Source organism: Hordeum vulgare, chromosome 1H (genome assembly GCF_904849725.1).
Source record: "Hordeum vulgare subsp. vulgare chromosome 1H, MorexV3_pseudomolecules_assembly, whole genome shotgun sequence".
NCBI classification, from domain to species: Eukaryota; Viridiplantae; Streptophyta; class Magnoliopsida; order Poales; family Poaceae; genus Hordeum; species Hordeum vulgare.
The window spans coordinates 316,932,441-316,953,350 of NC_058518.1; positions in this window are offsets into that span (position 1 = coordinate 316,932,441).

Below are 20,910 nucleotides of genomic sequence, written 5' to 3' on the forward strand. Positions count from 1 at the left end.
TCAGATCACCTCTACCTTGCTTGGGTTACACTACTAGCTCATGATGCCTAGTAGCACTCCCAACCAAAGTTGGTGATCTGAACTCAAATACTATTATTATTTGCCAAAAACATTATTTAATGATATAAAACATTATTTTTCTATTTTAAATGCATGTCTGTTTCCAAGGCGAGGAATGATATTCCCACAAGGAAAAATGCTTCTCTGCCTTAGAAAATTCTGAGTAAAATCATGGAAACTCAGAAGGACATATAGTTTCCATATATAAGATTTTCAACCCTATTTTATATTATAATTATTTGAGTAAAAACCTAAAAACCATTCCTTTCTGTTTTAACCTTTTGAGATATTTCGAAAGGAAATATTCTCAATAAAATCCCATTAAATTACAGGAGCCTCCCCAAGCCATATTTGGTGCCCCCATAAAATCTCACCTTGATCCAAGGTGGGGAAGGTCACCAATTGAGCCTAAAACCCTCTCTGTCCAGAATAGAGTTGGAACAACTCTACATAGCAAAGTTTGTCCAATGGGGCTGAAACTTTGCAGGGGTGTTTGGCACCTCAAATGAGGACTCCACACCAAAAATGAGATTTGCTAGACTCTGTTTGGTCACACTCCCTTTGGAGTGGACAGGTCTGGCCACTTTGATGCATTTTCAAGTTTACAAAGCTAAACTTGTTCAATGGAGCTCAAAATTGGTGGAAACCCCTACTTTAACCCAAAGACCAAACCTGTTAAGTTGCAGTTCCAGTGGTGGAGTGGAAGCACCCCAAACCACTGTCGAACACCTTCTGACAACAAGGTAAAAACCCACCTAGCCACTGTTTTACCCAATGTCAGAGCCTCAAACTTGGTGTATTAGTGCCTCAGACCAACCTAAACACCCAGTCAACTGGCCCCTCCCCAGTTCAAAGCACAAGTGACAAGAACTCCAATTTGTGCCACAGATCAGGACTGACAGCACTAGTAAAACCTATCCCCTTTGACCAGCCAGTGCTCACACTAGCACACAACAGCTAGATACACTCCCAGCAACACCCTGGACATGAAGGCCACGTCTGAAGTGCCCCAGAGCGCGCCAGCATGCCGTGGCATGTCAAAACTGCGCTCTGGATGTGCTACAGGGAGCAACCGAGAAGGGGACGAAGCTCCAGACCGGTTCCAACCTCCCCCGAAGTGTCCAAGACCTCCCCTAACAAGCTCTCAGTGCAAAGCAGCCGCCAGGGACCGTCCTCCCCCACGCTAGAGCTCAAGAGACGCGTGCCCGCGCGACCCCGACTCGGCCGAGCATGGACGGACGCTGCAGCTCGAACCCACGCCTTCTCCCTCTGCGGCCGATGCTTCAGAGCGTCCTAAACCACGTCCGGAGACCATGGTTTCGCAGCCAGCTCCTGACTCTGCACGCACGCGCGCCGCGGTGAGTCACCGGTGCACCGAGTTCGGCTCATCGTTTCGGGCCTATAAATAGGCCTCCCCGGCACCTCATTACCCCTCCAGCAACCTCTGCACGACCATTACCTCCCCCCTAGCCACCCAATCGAGCTCGTAGAGCCCCGGTGCTCGAGATCGACCGAGGCCCCTCCGCCTCGGAGCTCCGGTCGATCTCCGGCTACACGCCGGCTCCTGCGACACTCGACCCACCAGAGCACTCCCCTCGACGCAAGGAACCTTTCCCCCAACAGCCCCGAGCTTTTCTGTGCCCCTAGCTACTAGTTCAACCACATCCCGAAACCCCTCCGCCACGGCCACCTCATCGCTGGCGACTCCGAGCCTCTCCGACGCTGTCCCGACCACCTGCACGTAGGCGGAGGCATGCTGAACCCATTCCTGCCCTTAGCTAGGCCCATGGACGACGGTAGCGTCGCTGGAGTTCGTCTCCTCCTCCCTGTCCGGAGGTAGGGGAAGAACCCGACAGGTGGGCTCCACCTGTCAGTGTCCTGGAGCTGCCCCACGCGCAGCCACAGCTGCTGACCCGAGGGGCCCGCACGTCAGGTTCAAACCTGGCACGCGCGCTCCTGGCAGCGTGCTGGCTGGCTGGGCCGGCCTGCTTCCCACGCCAAGCTTTGGCCTTTTTCTTTTATTTTTAAACTTGAGACTAAAATGATTTTTGTAAAAATAACTACCCAATGGAAAAATATAATTCTTCCACTGATATTTTTCTAAAAATGAGTAGTATTTGATTCTGCCATTGTTGATATTTTTCAAAAACAGAATCTGTTTTATAATAATATAAAGGCATTAAAAGCAATAGTTTGCCTCTGTTTAGTAATTATTAAAAATGCTTAGCTAGTAAAAACTAAGAGAAAACATTTTTCAAAGTAACTACCTGAATTTAACCAAGTTTTGCAACATTTTCAAAAGTGATTTGTGATCTGTTTTTGTGTGTGATATTTCTTATTTATTCTATTCTCGACGATAGAATTACCGAGTGACGAAGGATTCGGAGCGGAAGACCTCGAAGACCCCGGATACTTAGCTGACCAAGGCAAGCAGCCCTTTGACCATGACTCGAGCTTATACATTGATGCATGCTCGAATAGCAAGTACCTTTCCGTTGCATGTGATCATAATGCCGGTTCATCATTGGTTTGATGGTACCGAAGGCTTCTTCGAAGCACTTGCAGGATGGTGATGTTATACATATGGCTCCTCGGAGCACAAGCATGATGAGCTTGACCCTACCATCTATGAGGATCATGCTACTATCATGTTGACTAGTAAAGTTAGAGAACCATTGCATTGAGCTTGACCCTACCCCTTGAGGGTCATGCTAATACCATGTTGACAAGTAAAAGTATATTACCATGAGCATGATGATGATTTAAATAAAGCTTTATAAAAACGCCATCGGGCGCCACTAATGCCTGAGGGTGATGATGAGTTAGTGGTCACTTTTGGTGAAGTGATGCACCGGTGTTTTGTGTGAGTATGGTTTCGGAAATGGGATTAGATTTATGGTGTGTCGACCGTCCCAACCTTACCAGTACAACCTCGATACCCCTTTATGGGACGGGGCTTTGTTGATTACTCTGGTCGATACAAGCAAAGAGCCACATTACTAGTGGCGGGAGTTATTGTCGTCACAATCGTGATGGGGTCATGCCAGGTAGGACGACTATGCCATTATTATGAGTTCTAGGCACACCATTGGTCCCCGCATAGTTGATACTATCCAGAGTCGGTGCTCGTAAGACGTACAACATGTCGGCTGGGTACCAATCGAGTGGACCTCTTTGTCTAGTATCGTCAGGGGAAAGATGATGATCGGGTACTTACCTCGGGTATATGTGATATACCACGAGTCGTGGATGACACGGAAGTTTCCCGGATCTCGTGGGTCCAGCATACTACCTCTACAGAGTGTCAAACTATTCGAATAGCCGTGTCCACAGTTAAGGAAAGTTGGGTAATCCTGCTTAACCTACGTCCCGCGTTTTCGCATAAAGCAAGTGTGAGTGAGTGTGTGTGTGGTGTTAAAAAGGTGTTATCATAATAATAATATGACAAAGTTCGGTGACTTGGCATATAGGGTAAACCCGGATGGTTTAGCCCTCAGTTGATACATTGAGGGTATGACATGTCCGATGACTTGGCATATAGGGTGAACCCGGTTGGTTCAGCCCTTAGCAGATATGTTGATATCTCTAACCTGTTCTTCAAGAGTAATTCTTTAACTTGATGCACATTCATGATCATACCACCCAGATGAGTTATACTAGTAATGCATGATATTGTCATCCTTCATTTTCATTATTCATATCATGGGCTGTTTGCGAGTACATTCAAAGTACTCATTGGCTTGCCACTGGTTATATTATTGACCAGCCAAGGAAGGACCGGAGTTTGGCGATGAGTACGTCTTCGGAGACGGACCTGCGATCTAGGACGCTTCCAAGTCAGAATGATGTCAGTGTAGGCTTGATGGCATGGGCACCCGCTTAGCCCTTATGAGTTTCCGCTACCCGTTGTACCCATTTTATTGGCCTTAGGCCCTGTTTGTGAACCTGAGCCTTTGGTCATTTGATGTAATATTCGGTATTTGGATGTAAGACTCTATTATGCAATATCTGTGTTCAATGAGCATTGATCCTTGGGATCACTGGGCATGGTGATCTCGACTTACCACTCGGGGTCCCCACAAGTACATATGGATCTTTTAAAAGGAAGACAGATGATGATGGTGAAAGTCACCGTTAAGAAAAGCGCGACTTGTCGCAAAGATGTTTCCGACAAGTTTAAAGAGTTGACTATGATGAGACTTTCTCACTCGTCGCGATGCTAAAAGTCTGTTGGAATTATGTTAGCAGTTGCTGCATTATTTATGAAATATTGCATATAGGATGTGAAAACATTGTTTCCTCGACGGTTTCCTTGAGGAAAGGTTGTATGTGATATAACCAGAAGGTTTTGTGGATCGTAAGGATGCTAACAAGTATGCAAAGTGCAGCGATACTTCTATGGACTGGTGCAAGCATCTCGGAGTTGGAATATACGCTTTGATGAGATGATCAAAGATTTTGGGTTTATACAAGGTTTATGAGAAACTTGTATTTCCAAAGAAGTGAGTGGGAGCACTATAGATTTTCTGATAAGTATATGTGGTTGACATATTATTGATCGGAAGTAATGTAGAATTTTAGGAAAGCATACTGATGAGCCCAAAACTTTTCTGGTGACCAAAACAGGACTTCCTATATATCAATCTTTACCTACGGACCATTCCGAAGCTCCTCATGACGTCTGGGATCTCATCCGGGACTCTGAATAACCTTCGGTCACCAACAGCTATAACTCAACTATACCAAAACGTCACCGAACCTTAAGTGTGCAAATCGTGCGGGTTCGAGAACTGTGGAGACATGACCTGAGACACTCTTCGGTCAATAACCAATAGCGGGACCCGGATGTCCATAATGGCTCCCACATGACCTGAGACACTCTTCGGTCAATCCTGTATGTCAAGGATTCAGTTAATCCCGTATGATGTTCCCTTTGTCCTTCGGTATGTTACTTGCCCGAGATTCAATCATAGGTATGTCGATACCTAGTTCAATCTCGTTACGGGTAAGTCTCTTTACTCATTTCGTAATACATGATCCCATAACTAACTTCTTAGTCACATTGCTTGCAAGGCTTGTTGTGATGTTGTATTACCGAGTGGGCTCGGAATGACAAATCCCAGTCTTCATTCATGCCAACCCAATAGACACCTTTTGGAGTTACTTGTAGAGAACCTTTGTAGGACCCAGTTACATTGCAACGTTTGATAACCCACAAGGTATTCCTCCGGTGTCTGGGAGTTGCATGATCTCATGGACATATGAACAGATACATTGACATGCAGAAAACAGTAGCAACAAACTGACACGATCATATGCTACGTTCATAGTTTTGGGTCTTGTCCATCACATCATTCTCCCAATTATGTGATCCCGTTATCAAGTGACAACACTTGGCTATGGCCAGGAAACCTTGACCATCTTTGATCAATGAGCTAGTCAACTAGAGGCTCACTAGGGACAATGTGTTGTCCATGTATCCACACATGTATTTGAGTTTCCAATCAAAACAATTCCAGCATGAATAATAAACAATTATAATGAATAAAAAAATATAATAATAATAAATTTATTATTGCCTCTAGGGCATATTTCCAACAGTGTCCCACTTGCACTAGAGTCAATAATCAATATCACATCACTATGTGATTGCAATGAACCTAACACCCATACAGTTATGGGGTTTGATCATCTCTTGCTTCTGAGAGAGATTTTAGTCAATGGGTCTGAACCGTTCAGATCCGTGTGTACTTTACAAATCTCTATGTCATCCTATAGATGTTTCTACCACGCACCATTTGGAACTCTTCCAAATGACTGCTCCACTATACGAATCCGGTTTACTACTCATAGTTATTCGGATTAGTGTCAAAGCTTGAATCGGCGTAACCCGTTACGATGAACTCTTTTAACACCTCCATAATCGAGAAATTTTTTCTTAGTCCACTAGTTACTAAGGATAACTTTTGACCGTCGTCCAGTAATCCATTCGTGGATCACTTTCATAACCCTTGACAAATTCATGGCAGGGCACCTATCAGGTGCGGTACACAGCATAGCATACTATAGAGCCTACATCTAAGGCATCGGGGACGACGTTCGTCCTTTCTCTTTCTTCTGCTATGGTCGGGCTTTGAGTCTTACTCAGATTCACACTACAACACAGCCAAGAACTCCTTTGCTGATTTACTTTGTACTCCTTCAAAAACTTGTCGAGGCATGCATTTCATTGAAAGATCTATTTAGCGTTTTGATCTATCTCTATAGATCTTGATGCCCAATGTTCAAGTATCTCTATCCAGGTTTCCTTTGAAAAACTCCTTTCAAACAACCCTTTATTCTTTCCAGAAATTCTACATTACTTCCGTTCAACAATATGTCAACCATATATACTTATTAGAAATTCTATAGTGCTCCCTCTCACTTCTTTGGAAATACAAGTTTCTCATGAACCTTGTATAAACCCAAAAGCTTTGATCATCTCATCAAAGCGTATATTCCAACTTCGAGATGCTTTCACCAGTCCATAGAAGGATCGCTGGAGTTTGCATACTTGTTAGCATCCTTAGGATCGACAAAACCTTTTAGTTGTATCACATACAACCTTTCCTCAAGGAAACCGTCGAGGAAACAATGTTTTGACATGCTATGTGCAATATTTCATAAATAATGAAACAACTTCTAACATAATTCCAACAGACTTTTAGCATCGCCACGACTGAGAAAGTCTCATCATAGTCAACTCTATGAACTTGTCGGAAACATCTTTGCGACAAGTCGATCTTTTCTTAATGGTGACTTTTCACCATCATCGTCTGTCTTCCTTTTAAAGATCCAATTGTACTTAATAGTCTTACGACCATCAAGTAGTTCTTCCAAACTCTACACTTTGTTTTTACACACGGATCCTCTCTCGGATTTCACGGCCTCCAGCCATTTGCGACAATCCGGGCCCACCATCGCTTCTCCATAGCTCGTAGGTTCATTGTTGTTCAACAACATGACCTCCAAGATAGGGTTACCATACCACTCTGTAGCAGTACGTGACCTTGTCGACCTACGAGGTTTGTAGTAACTTGATGCGAAGCTTAATGATCACTATCATCAGTTTCCACTTCAATTGGCGTAGGCGCCACAGGAACAACTTCCCGCGTCCTCCTACACACTGGTTGAAGTGACGGTTCAATAACCTCATCAAGTTCCACCACCCTCCCACTACATTCTTTCGAGAGAAAATTTTCCTCGAGAAAGGACCCGTTTCTAGAATCAAACACTTTGCTTCCGGATCTGAGATAGGAAGTATACCCAACTGTTTTGGGTCTCCTATGAAGATGCATTTATCCGCTTTGCGTTCGAGCTGATCATGCTGAAACTTTTCCACATAAGCATCGCAGCCCCAAACTTTTTAGAAACGATTGCTTAGGTTTCTCCAAACAATAGTTCATACGATGTCATCTCAACGGAAATACGTGGTGCCCTATTTAAAGTGAATGCGGTTGTCTCTAATGCATAACCCATATATGATAGTGGTAATTCGACAAGAGACATCATAGTATGCACCATATCAAATAGGGTGTGGCTATGACGTTCGGACACACCATCACACTATGGTGTTCTAGGTGGCATGAATTGCAAAACAATTTCCACATTGTCTTAACTGTGTACCGAACTCGCAACTCAGATATTCATCTATATGACCATATCGTAGACATTTTATCCTCTTGTCATGACAATCTTCACTCTGAAATAGCTTTGAACTTTTCAATTTTTCAGACTTGTGATGCATCAAGTAAATACTCTTGTATCTACTCAAATCGTCAGTGAAGTAAGAACATAACAATATCCACTGCGTGCCTCAGCACACATTGGACTGCACACATAAAAATGTATTACTTCCAACAAGTTACTTTCTTGTTCCATCTCACTAGAAAATGAGGTCTTCAGTCATCTTGCCCATGTGGTATGCTTTGCGTGTCTCAAGTGATTCAAAATCAAGTAAGTCCAAATGATCCATCTTCATGGAGTTTCTTCATGCGTTTATACCAATAGGTATGGTTTTCATGTCTCAAACATTTCAAAAATGGGTGAGTACAAAGATCCATCTGCATGGAGCTTCTTCATGCATTTTATACCAACATGACTCAAGCGGCAGTGCCACAAGTAAGTGGTACTATCATTACAACTTTGTATCTTTTGGCATCAATATTATGAACATGTGTAGCACTACGATCGAGATTCAATAAACCATTGAAGATATTTATTCAAGCAAATAGAATAACCATTATTCTCTTTAAATGAATAATCTTATTGCAATAAACACGATCCAATCATGTTCATTCTCAACGCAAACACCAAATAACAATTATTTAGGTTTAACACCAATTCCGATGGTAGAGGGAGCGTGCGATGTTTGATCACATCAACCTTAGAATTACTTCCAACACACATCGTCACCTCACCTTTGCTAGTATCCAATTAATCCATAGCTATAATTTCGAGTTACTAACACTTAGCAAATGAACCGGTATCTAATACCCTGGTGCTACTAGGAGTACTAGTAAGGTACACATTAATATCACGTATATCCAATATAATTTTGTCGACTTTGCCAGCCTTCTCATCTACCAAGTATCTAGGGTATTTCCGCCTTAGTGACCGTTCCTCTCATAGCATAAGCACTTAGTCTTGGGTTTGGGTTCAACCTTGGGTTTCTTCACTAGAGCAGCAACTACTTTGTCGTTTCATGAAGTATCCCTTCTTTCCCTTGCCCTTCTTGAAACTAGTGGTTTTACTAACCATCAACAATTGATGCTCCTACTTGATTTCTACTTCCGTAGTGTGAAACATTGTAAATAGCTCAAGGATCATCATATGTATCCTTGATATGTTATAGTTCATCACGAAGCTCTAGTAGCTTGGTGGCAGTGACTTTCAAGAACCATCACTATCTCATCTGGAAGATTAACTCCAACTCGATTCAAGCGATTGTAGCACTCAGACAAAGTGAGCACATGCTCAACGATTGAGATTTTCTCCCTTACTTTGTAGACAAAGAATCTTGTGGAAGGCTCATACCTCTCAACGAGGGCACGAGCATGAAATCCCAATTTCATCTCTTGGAACATCTCATATGTTTCGTGATGTTTAAAACGTCTTTGGCACCTCAATTCTAAGCCTTTAAGCATTACGCACTGAACTATCATGTAGTTATCAAAAACGTGTATGTAAGATGTTCGCACCATCCACACACGACGCTCGAGGTTCAACACACCGAGCGGTGCATTAAGGAAATAAGCCTTTTGCACAGCAATGAGAACAATCCTCAATTTACGAACCCAGTACGCATAATTGTACTATCATATTTCAACTAAATTTTCTCTCGGAACATATAAAAATTAGTAGAGCTACGGCGCAAGCTACAACATTATTTATAAAGACCTTTTGACTATGTTCATGATAATTAAGTTTATCTAATCATATTACTAATAACTCCCACTCAAATAGACATCCCTCTAGTCATTCGAGTGGTGCATTATCCAAATCCACTAACTCAAGTCTGATCATCACGTAAGTTGAGTATAGTTTCAGTGGTGAACATCTCCATGTTGATCATATCAACTATATGAGTCATGCTCGACCTTTCAGTCTCTTGTGTTCCGAGGCCATGTCTGTGCATGCTAGGCTAGTCAAGTATAACCCGATTGTTCCGTGTGTGCAACTGTTTTGCACCCGTTGTATGTGAACGTTGAGTCTATCACACCCGATCATCACGTGGTGTCTCGAAACAACGAACTGTCACAACGGTGCACAGTCGGGGAGAACACAATTTTATCTTGAAATTTTAGTGAGGGATCACCTTACAATGCTACCGTCGTTCTAAGCAAAATAAGGTGCATAAAAGGATTAACATCACATGCAAATCATTAGTGACATGATATGGCCATGATCTTGTGCTCCTCGATCTCCATCACTAAAGCACCAACATGATCTTCATCGTCACCGACGCCACACCATGATCTCCATTATTGTGCCGCCATCGAGGTTTTTCTGCTATCTATGCAATTACTACTAAAGCTACTACATAGCAATATAGTAAACGCATCTGCAAGCACAAACATTAGTTCAAAGACAACCCTATGGCTCATGTCGGTTGCCATTGCATCGACGTGCAAGTCGATATTTAACTATTACAACATGATCATCTCATACATCCAATATATCCTATCATGTCTCTGGTCATATCACATCACATGCATACCCTACAAAAACAAGTTAGACATCCTCTAATTTGTTATTGCATGTTTTACGTGGCTCCTATGGGTATCTAGCTTGATCGCATCTTACTTACACAAAGCCACAACAGTGATATGCAAATTGCTATTTAACCTTCTCCAAGGACCACCTCGGTCAAATCCGATTCAACTAAAGTTGAAGAAACACACACCCGCCAGTCATCTTTATGCAACAAGTTGCATGTTAGTCGATGAAACTGGTCTCTCATAAGAGTACGAGTAAGATTGGTCCGGGCCGCTTTAATCCAACAATATCGCCGAATCGAGAAAAGACTAAGGAGGGTAGCAAATCGAATATCAACACCCACAAAATCTTTTGTGTTCTACTTGAGATATCATCTACGCATGAACCTAGCTCATGATGCCACTGTTGGAGAACGTTGCAAGGGAAAACAAAAACTTTCCTAGGCACACGCAATACCTATCCATGGTGATGATCATATACGAGAGGGGAGAGTGAATCTACATACCCTTGTAGATCGCTAATAGGAAGAGTATATAACGCGGTTGATGTACTGGAACATCTTCGCAATCCAAATCGCAGCCTGTCCTGCGTTCCCATCATGATCCGTCCCGCGATCCCATCACGATCCTTCCCGATCTAAGGCCGAACGGACGGCACCTCCGCGTTCAGCACACGTACAACTCGATGACGATATCCACCTTCTTCATCTAGCAAGAGAGGGCGGAGAGGTAGATGAGTTCTCCAACACGGCGGCTTGGTGGTGGTGGTGCTATTCCAGCAGGGCTTCGCCTAAGCACCCCTGAAACTAGAGGAGAAATAGATCTAGAGAGAGAGGGCAGCACGTGGTTGTTTTATGTTGTCCCTAAAACCCTCAAAACCCTTAGTATATATAGGAGGAGAGGAGGGAGAGGCATGCGCCCTAGGGCAGCCCTTTCTTCCCTTGTGCAAGGAGGAGAGGAGGAGTCCTCCTCCAAAACTATTTGGAGTAGGATTCCTCCTTCTCACTTGGAAACTCTTTCCACCTTGTGTTTTTTCCTTGTCAAACCTTATGGGCCTTAGATTGAACTTATTCCAACCCACTAGGGGCTGGTTTATATCTTTCCAAAGCCCATGAGGCACCTTGGGGCGTGACACCCCTCCCGATGGTCCCCGGCACCCATCCTGGCACTCCCGGTACACTAAGGATGAGCCCGAAACTTTTCCGGTAACTAAAACAGGACTTACTATATATCAATCTTTACCTGTTGACCATTCCGGAGCTCCTCATGACGTCCGGGATCTCATCCGGGACTCCGAAAAACCTTCGGTCACCAACACCTATAACTCAACTATACCGAAACATCACCGAACCTTAAGTGTGCAGACCCTGCGGGTTCGAGAACTATGCAGAAAAGACCTGAGACACTCTCCGGTCAGTAACCAATAGCGAGACCTGGATGTCCATAATGGCTCCCACATATTCTACGAAGATCTCTACCGGTTGAACCTCTATGTCAAGGATTTAGTTAATCCCGTATGTTGTTCCCTTTGTCCTTCGGTATGTTACTTGCCCGAGATTCGATCGTCGGTATCTCCATACCTAGTTCAATCTCATTACTCGCAAGTCTCTTTACTCGTTCCGTAATACAAGATCTTCTAACTAACTCCTTGGTCACATTGCTTGCAAGGCTTGTTGTGATGTTGTATTACCGAGTGGGCCCCGAGATACCTCTCTGTCACACGGAGTGACAGATCACAGTCTTGATCCATGCCAACCCAACAAACACCTTTTGGAGATACATGTAGAGCACCATTATAGTTAACCAGTTATGTTGCGACGTTTGATAACCCACAAGGTATTCCTCCGGTGTACGGGAGTTGCATGATGTCATGGTCATAGTAACATATACATTGACATGCAGAAAACAGTAGCAATAAACTGACACGATCATATGCTACGTTCATAGTTTTGAGTCTTGTCCATCACATCATTCTCCCAATGATGTGATCCCGTTATCAAGTGACAACACTTGTCTTTGGCCAGGAAAGCTTGGCCATCTTTGATCAACGAGCTAGTCAACTAGAGGCTCACTAGGGACAGTGTGTTGTCCATGTATCCACACATGTATTTGAGTTTCCAATCAATCATTTACAACATGGATAATAAACGATTATCATGAATAAATAAATACAATAATAACCAATTTATTATTGCCTCTAGGGCATATTTCCAATACTAACATGCTAACACACATATAAGAACTTCAAAGTAAAGCAAGTGAGATATGCAATTCAAGTTAAGACAATAACAAGGAAGAGACTATATCTAGTGTTGAATTTAGCAAAGTAAGAACATAAAGGTGCAAGAGCTTTCGCTGTCCGTGACTCGAATGTCTCCAAATGGTGTTTGTGTGCAAGAAGTGGGAGATGGATTCAGATATACAATATTTTTTCATTGAGAACTGAATTTACTAAATCTCACACTTAGTCTCCTTCGGAATCTTATTTTGACTCATCCCCAGACCACTGGTTAGGCACAAGTCAAAATGATCCTCTCCCTTTCGATTTTGAGCACTCATGCAATGAATGAGTGTAAGCAAGATATGTTGGCACTTAGGATTGCAAATAGAATAATGATGGAGAAGGAAGACAAAAAGGTGTGAAAGTCTCACATCAATGAGGACAACCATAGGCGAGAGAAAGCCAAATGATAGATATGATGTGAGGAGTAGGGATTCCCATGTAACAGATGCACATATGAGTTAAGGTAAGCTCTCCAATGGAACTAGTGGGGGTGCATCCAACTTGTTTGCTCATGAAGACCTAGAGCTCATTGGAGGAGGCTCATCATTGGAATATGCAAACCAAGTTCTATGGTGTAAGGGTCCCCACATAGTTATGCATGAATGATAATCTCTATGTAGTACCAATATAGTAATGGAGTACGAGTGTGGATCTTTCAAAAGGAATAATAGTGTTGTCCCCTTCTCTCTTTTCATTTCTTTTTCTTTTTCTTTTTCTCTTTTTATTTTATTTTTGTGTGGCCTCTTTGCCTCTTTCTTTTTATCTCTCATTTGTCCTCTTTGGGATCTTTTGTTTGTCCTCTTTGGGATCTTTTCCTCTCTTAAGGGCAACACTCTATGTTATACATGAATAGAAAGAAAATTCATCACACTTTATATGAAGTACTCAACATAAAGACAAGTGAAAACTATCATGATGTATGCAAATGTATGCCTCTGGTAGTGTAACAGGATATGCAATGATACTAGCGCGTCATGTAGGAGTAATGAGGGCAAGGCCCGACTAGCATGCGGCTGTATAATCAAGAAAAAGCATGTATGACATGAAGATCAAGTCATGAGATGATGGATGTTGCATGGCAATGTATCTCAGAAAGGCTTTGGAAATGCCTTAATAAGTAGGTATGGTGGGTGTTTTGAGGAAAGATATAATGAGGCTTATGTATGACAGAGTGTATCATGTCATTGGTTTGGATGCACGGGTGGAGTTTGCACCAACTCTCAATGTGAGAAAGGGCAATGCACGATACCGAAGCAGCTAACAAAATATGGATGGTGGAAGTGCCAACAATCAAATACTCACATTAGTCCAAAGAAATCATACACTTATTATCGGTAACTCTCTATCTAGTTAGGAATTTCACAAAGAGACAAGTACCCTCAGGAGGAATGTTTGGGGGTTTGGTTATCCTTGCGCATCCTCAACTCATGGTAACGTGAGGGTACTCTATATATTCCAACCCCTCCAAAGGTTAGCGATCAATTTAGTAGCTAGAGTTCTCAACTAATTTTATATTTTGAAAAACACACGAATTTCCCAAAATAGGACACCTATCACTAATAGGCTCAAGCTCTTGCCATCAATAGTCCAAACATTACTCAAATCAATACCTCAAAACCATTGCAAGTTACTACTATACTTAAATAGCAACCTCAGTTACCTACTCATGCAAGACACACAACTCAGTGCAACGAGCCAACTCTCTAAACAAGATAAGCATGATAACTCAAGAGAGTTCCAAAATCAACCTAAATAAAAGCTCTGAAAAAGATAAGCATGAAAACTAAGAGCTAAACATGACAGTAGCTACAAAAAGATGAAGAACAAACAAAAAGCTATGTTGTGTTCAAGAGTGGAATGGAGTGTGTCTCTCTCCCAAACAAGGTAGGCTAGGTTCCGACTTGTTATGACCAGCAAACTAAACTAAAACAATACTAAAAAGAAATAGCGGGACGCTCCAAGCATAGCACATATCATGTGAAGTGATAAAAATATAGCATGGAGATGGACGAACTAATGATTATTGATAGAGAAGGGGATGCACGGGGGCATCCACAAGCTTAGATGCTTGAGTCTCCTTGAATATTTCTTGGGATGCAAGGGGGCATCCCCAAGCTTGAGCATTTGACAGTCCTTTATCTTCTTTCATCATCTCTCTCATCGCATACTTGAAAACTCCCTTCATATAAAACTCAGCATAAGCTGATTAGAGTGTTTAGTTCCCTTAATAAAATAATTCAATACCTGCTGGAAATAAAGATTTTCATGAAAGGCTACTGCATCTTATGAATGCCAAATGATTTTTGCAAATACAAATAGCAAGCTTAGGATTTGCAAAACAATGAAAATGCAAAACATGGCAGAATCTGTGAAAAACAGAACGTCAGGTAGTAAATAAATTATTCGGGGCACTTCTGCAACTCAAATCAACAAACTCAAGCACATGCCAGAAAGACAATTATATCGAGCATGCTGTCAAAAACATTCAGATCAAAAAGATGATCTGGTGAGTTTTGGCAAATGTTTCCGTCAAGCAGACATAATCTGTTTCTGGACAACATGTCACAATTTTTGAACTTTCTTGCAATCGGAGGCTATAACTTGGCACAAAGCTTAAAAATAAAGATACAATGATGTTGCTACAGTAGTAACACACATCAAGACCACTAAATAGAAAGTAAAAACAAATTGGGTTGCCTCCCAACAAGCGCTTTCTTTTATGCCTTCGAGCTAGTCACAATGCAAGAAGATCAAGTGTTATCAACTCCAAAAGAATAACTTGCCCGTGTAACGGACTCATAAGGTAACTTAATCTTCTTTCTAGGGAAGTGTTGCATTCCCTTTTTAAGAGGAAATTGGAATTTAATAATTCCCACTTTCATGTCAATGATACACCGACGGTGCGGAGAAAAGGACGTCCCAAAATAATTTGACATGAAGGATCACATTCAATGTCCATAATAAGAAAATCAACGGGCACATAATTATCAATGACAATAATAAGCACATCATCAATTCTCCCTAAAGGTTTCTTTATGGAAGAATCAACGAGACGAACACCAAAAGAACATGGATCATAAGATTTCCAATCAAGCATATCATACATTCTTTTGGGCATGACGGGGGCACTAGCTCCAACATCACACAAAGCAAAGCAAGAGATATTATTCAATTTTATTTTGACCATAGGATCCCAACCATCTCCTAGTTTTCTAGGAATAGAAGTCTATAGCTTGAGCTTCTCCTCCCTAGATTTGATAAGAGCATTGGTAATATGCTCGGTGAAGGCACTATTGAGTGTACTAGTGTGTAGGTCTTTAGCCGTTCTTTGCAAAAGGTGATGACTTCACAAAGACTACAATTGTCAAAATCAAGGGTACTACCATTAATTAAAGTGGTAGTAATATCATCTAAGCTCATTCTTTTAGTAGTCTCTAAATTTATGGGCCCTTCTTGTCCTATATTTGAGGTATTAGCATCACCATTAATAGGTCCATTGGGACTAGGAGTCTCACAACCCTAGTTTCTACTTGCTTGCCAAGCATTCATGCATGCATATTTAAATTTTTATGAATTTGAAATGGGAAGTGATCAAGCCCACTGGAATTAAAATTTGACAAAAAGGAAATATAAATATTACCTTAAAATGAACCAGGAAAATGTTCCAAATCTTTTGAGAAAATAGTGACATGATATAAATTTGTCAACCTATATCTTAGGTCACAGAAACATTTTGAAATGGATTTTGAATTGATCAACCAATTATTTGGATTGGAATTATGTTTGCTTAATAAAAAATAAAGTTTCAAAAATTCTAAAACTATTATGTCGGATTGGATATTTTTATCTCTGTCACATAGTATTATTTTAGGGTTTTATAAAATGGTTAAATATTTTATTTAAAACCTAGAAATAAATGTCAGAAAAAGAAATAAAAGAAAAACAGAAAATAAGAGGAGAAGATCTACGTGTCGCTCATGTGCAGCCCAGCCCACCAGAGGCTCCCCTATGTCGTCTTCCTCCTCCTGCCAGTAGGTAGAGGAGAAGGAAGGCACGGCGGCAGCCCTCGCCACCTCCTACTTCACCGTGGAGCCTCCTCCTGCCTCCACCACGCCAGCACGAGGCCCCTCGCCTCCCTGTTTAGCTCAGCTCTTCTGCCTTGATGAGCAGCTCCTCACCGCCAACTCTATCGAGCTGGGAGCCCCTGTATCGTCACTATCGTCGTTGTTTCCTCCTCCGGTCGCCGAGATCCCCCGCCGTCGATCCGGTCTGCCCCGGAACTCTCCGACCTCCCCGATGCCAAAAATGGAACCGCAGTGAGCCCCTGATCTTTCCCCCTCTCTCGCCCGCGTGATTAACCCTGCAGATCCACCTCCCCGTCGAGCCCGACCTCTGGCAGCCGCTAGAGCTCGTCGCAGGCACCCTCTCCGGCCACCTCAGCCCTCTTGCTACCCCTGCCAGATCGGCCACTTCGCTAATTTCGTTTAGACGCAAACCGCGCTCGATTTGGTGCCATGTAGCCTCGGTTAGGCCAACTCCGGCGAGCCCTCCGCCGCGGGCTTGGTCGCCGGCGACCACCCTCCGGTGGGCGTCGACCTGGCAAAGTCATTAACGCCTTCTTAGCCTCCTTTTTCCACTGACAGGGGGCCCCACGTGCGAGTCAAACCTCCATTAGGGTGAGTCAACGCGGGATTTAGCCCTCGGTCACTAACCAGTGGACCCCACTGGTCAGGTTTGACCTCGCCCAGGTGCTATTCATTGATGACATCAGTCTGACGTCACTGTGACACAATAATGCAATTTCTGATTTTAAATAATTCCAAAATAATAGCAAAACTTCAAAAATTCATAGAAAATAAAATATAAATCAGATGAAAATAAATTATATATGAAAAATTATCAGAAAAATGCAAGGAATCAAATGGTACCATTTTCATGCATGTTTGAACAATTTAAACTTGCTTAATAGGACAAATAAACAACACAATTATAAATGCTTATGTTTGGAGTTTAGAAATTATCTATATTGATCAAATAAACCCCATTTAACTTGTGATCACTTGCATTAGATAAAACGAGTATCATGTTAACATGCCATGCTCATGCATCATTGTGAAGCATTAGTTGTGCTTAATTTGATCTTGTTTGATTTTGTTGATAGACCTTGCGAGATGTAGTTATCACTGACATCAAAGAATATCTGAGTTCTGCTGATCAACAGGCAAGCAAACCCCCTTGATCATCCCAATAAAATCCCACATTCTCATCTCTACTCTCAATTATTGCATTAGGACACATCGCTTCAAATGCTTTTGCTTCGGAAGTTAAACCCATTCCTTTGCATGGCCTGATCTTGTCACAGTAAATAGGTAAAACTTGCAACCTAGCATACCTAGTAGTTGCTTGTGCCGTGATGTGCTTTATCCTGCTATGCTTGCTATGCTTAGAGTTGTGTCGGGCATGTTTCATCTGGGTGATGAACTGAAGTGAATGAATGTGTTCTAGTGACAAAAGGATAAGTGTTGAAATTGATTTGGTAAAGGTGCCGATGAGAGGCTATGTAGGACTACATGGCGAGTTGTCTCATTGGGATCGTCCTTAAGAACTGAGTCCCATGTATCGTATCCAAGACTAGCTACTACCGCACATTGGGATCCTTAATTGACTCTCTCGGCTTATTAATCAGCTAGATCTCTGTCCAGGAGTTGCAACTAGTTTCTGGTGTTTGTAGGACATGCTAGTAGTCTACCGAGTGGCACCCCGTACACGTGGGCTTGGGACAGACTAGGCATCGTGGCCCGGTGTACCAAGCGTAGTACCATCCGTCGAGGTGGGCTTGGGAACCCTGTACACATCGTTTGGGGCCGTAGAGGAAACTTCGGTCGGACATCCTTGTGAGCTCAATATCAAATAGGTGATAAACCTCGACTAGAGTCTTGTGTGGTTAGTTAGGTCGTGGCCGAACCCACGCTAATGCTTCCGCTTGAAGGTTGCCGAGATGCTTAACGTGCATATGGTTATAAGTGGTGGGTGCGTGTGTGAGGAAGTACACCCCTGCAGGGTAATCTAATCTATTCGAATAGCCGCGTCCGCGGATATGGACTACTTGGAAAGTTATATGGTCATAGACAACTTGAATGGATACTATAAAATATTCAGGACAAGTGTGAGTGCTATGGATGGCTCTCTCGTAGGGAGACGGGAGTGGAACCTAGTGGTGTATTTATGTGGAGACTGGTTAGTGGACTCGTGTGCGCTTTCTCACATTATTAAACTACTCGTAGTTGTAATACATGATAGCCACAGAGTTAAGCTGGCTTGTTGCATTAAACCCCATCATCCCCTTTTTGACACTGATTCATATGTAGTTAGTTCTGATGTAAGTCTTGCTGAGTACCTCTGTACTCACTGTTGCTTAATTTATATTTTTGCAGAGGAGACTCCAGTCTCGCTAGTGGTATTTACGATAATATCGATGTTGACTAAGTAGCTTGGAAATCCCAGAAAGAGGTCTGGTTGCTATGGAGGGTCTTGTAGATAGATGCTACTGCAACAAAAGACCTTCCAACGGCGCCAGAAATAGGTGTGTTGACGGCACCAGGAATCCATCTCCTACGGCTACGCCTTAAGGGACTTCCTAGGCAAATATGCAAAGCATTTCCCCCATGGCCTTGGAGCCTTGCGTTGGTGTTCCCTCGAAGCGGAAAGGGTGATGTAGCACAGCGATGGTAAGTATTTCCCTCAGTTTGAGAACCAAGTTATCGATCCAGGGAAGGATTATCACAAGAGCCTGCACAAACACAAAAAGCTTGCTCCCAACGCTATGAAGGGGTTGTCAATCCCTTATAGATTGTTCGCCAAGTGAGAACTCAAAGCAACAAAGTAACAAAGCAAAGTAAAAGCAAAAGTGGAAACGATAGATGTGAATAGACCCGGGGGCCGTAGTGTTTACTAGTGGCTTCTATCATGAAAGCAAGTAGACGGTGGGTGAACAAATTACTGTCGAGCAATTGATAGAACCGCGCAAAGTCGTGACGTCATCTATGGCAATGATTATATCTATAGCCATCACGTCCAAAACAAGTAGACCGATACTTTCTGCATCTACTACTATTACCCCACACGTCGACTGCTATCCAGCATGCATCTAGTGTATTAAGTCCAAAAGAATAGACTAATGCCTTAAGCAAGATGACATGATGTAGATGGACAATCTCATATCTACGACAGAGCCCACCTTGTTACCCTTGATGGTAACTATACGATGTGTGCCTTTCTACCCATACTGTCACTGGGAAAGGTCACCACACGGTAAGAACCCAAAACCAAGCACTTCTCCCATTGCAAGAATCATAGATCTAGTTGGCCAAACAAAACCCAAGACTCGGAGAGACTTACAAGGATATCAAATCATGCATATAAGAAATCAGCAAAGACTCAAATATAAATCATAGATAATCTGATCACAAATCCACAATTCATCGGATCTCGACAAACACACCGCCAAAGAAGATTACATCGGATAGATCTCCATGAAGATCATGGAGAACTTTGTATTGAAGATCCAAGAGAGAGAAGAAGCCATCTAGCTACTAACTAAGGACCCGTAGGTCTGAAGTGAACTACTCACGAGTCATTGGAGGGGCGATAATGATGAAGAAGAAGCCCTCCAACTCCAAAGTCCCCTCCGGCACGGCACCGGGAAGGGTCTCTAGAAGGGATCTCACGGAAACGGAAGCTTGCGGCGGCGGAAAAGTATTTTCGTGGATCCCTTGATTTTTTTCTGATTTTTAGGGAATATATAGGCGCAAGATCTAGGTCAGGGGGGCGCCAGGGAGGCCACAAGCCTGCCCACCGCCGCCCCCCTGGTGGCGCAGTGGGGGCTTGTGGGATCCCTGTAGCCCTCCTGGCTTGGCCCACAAGCCCCCTGATCTTCTTCCGTTCGGGAAAAAATCATTTTGGGGATTTTATTCCGTTTGGACTCCGTTCCAAAATCAGATCTAAAAAGAGCCAAAACACAGAAAAAACAGGAACTGGCACTTGGCACTGAATTAATAAGTTAGTCCCAAAAAAGATATAAAAGGTACATAGAACATCCAAAGATGACAAGATAACAACATGAAACCATCAAAAATTATAGATACGTTTGAGACGTATCAAGCATCCCCAAGCTTAACTCCTGCTCGTCCTCGAGTAGGGAAGTGATAAAGAATGAATTTTTGATGCTTTCATGCTACCTAGCATAGATATCTTAGACAAGCTTTCTTAGCCTTTTTTACTTTCTAGATGTTTGTACCCAGACATGTTGTG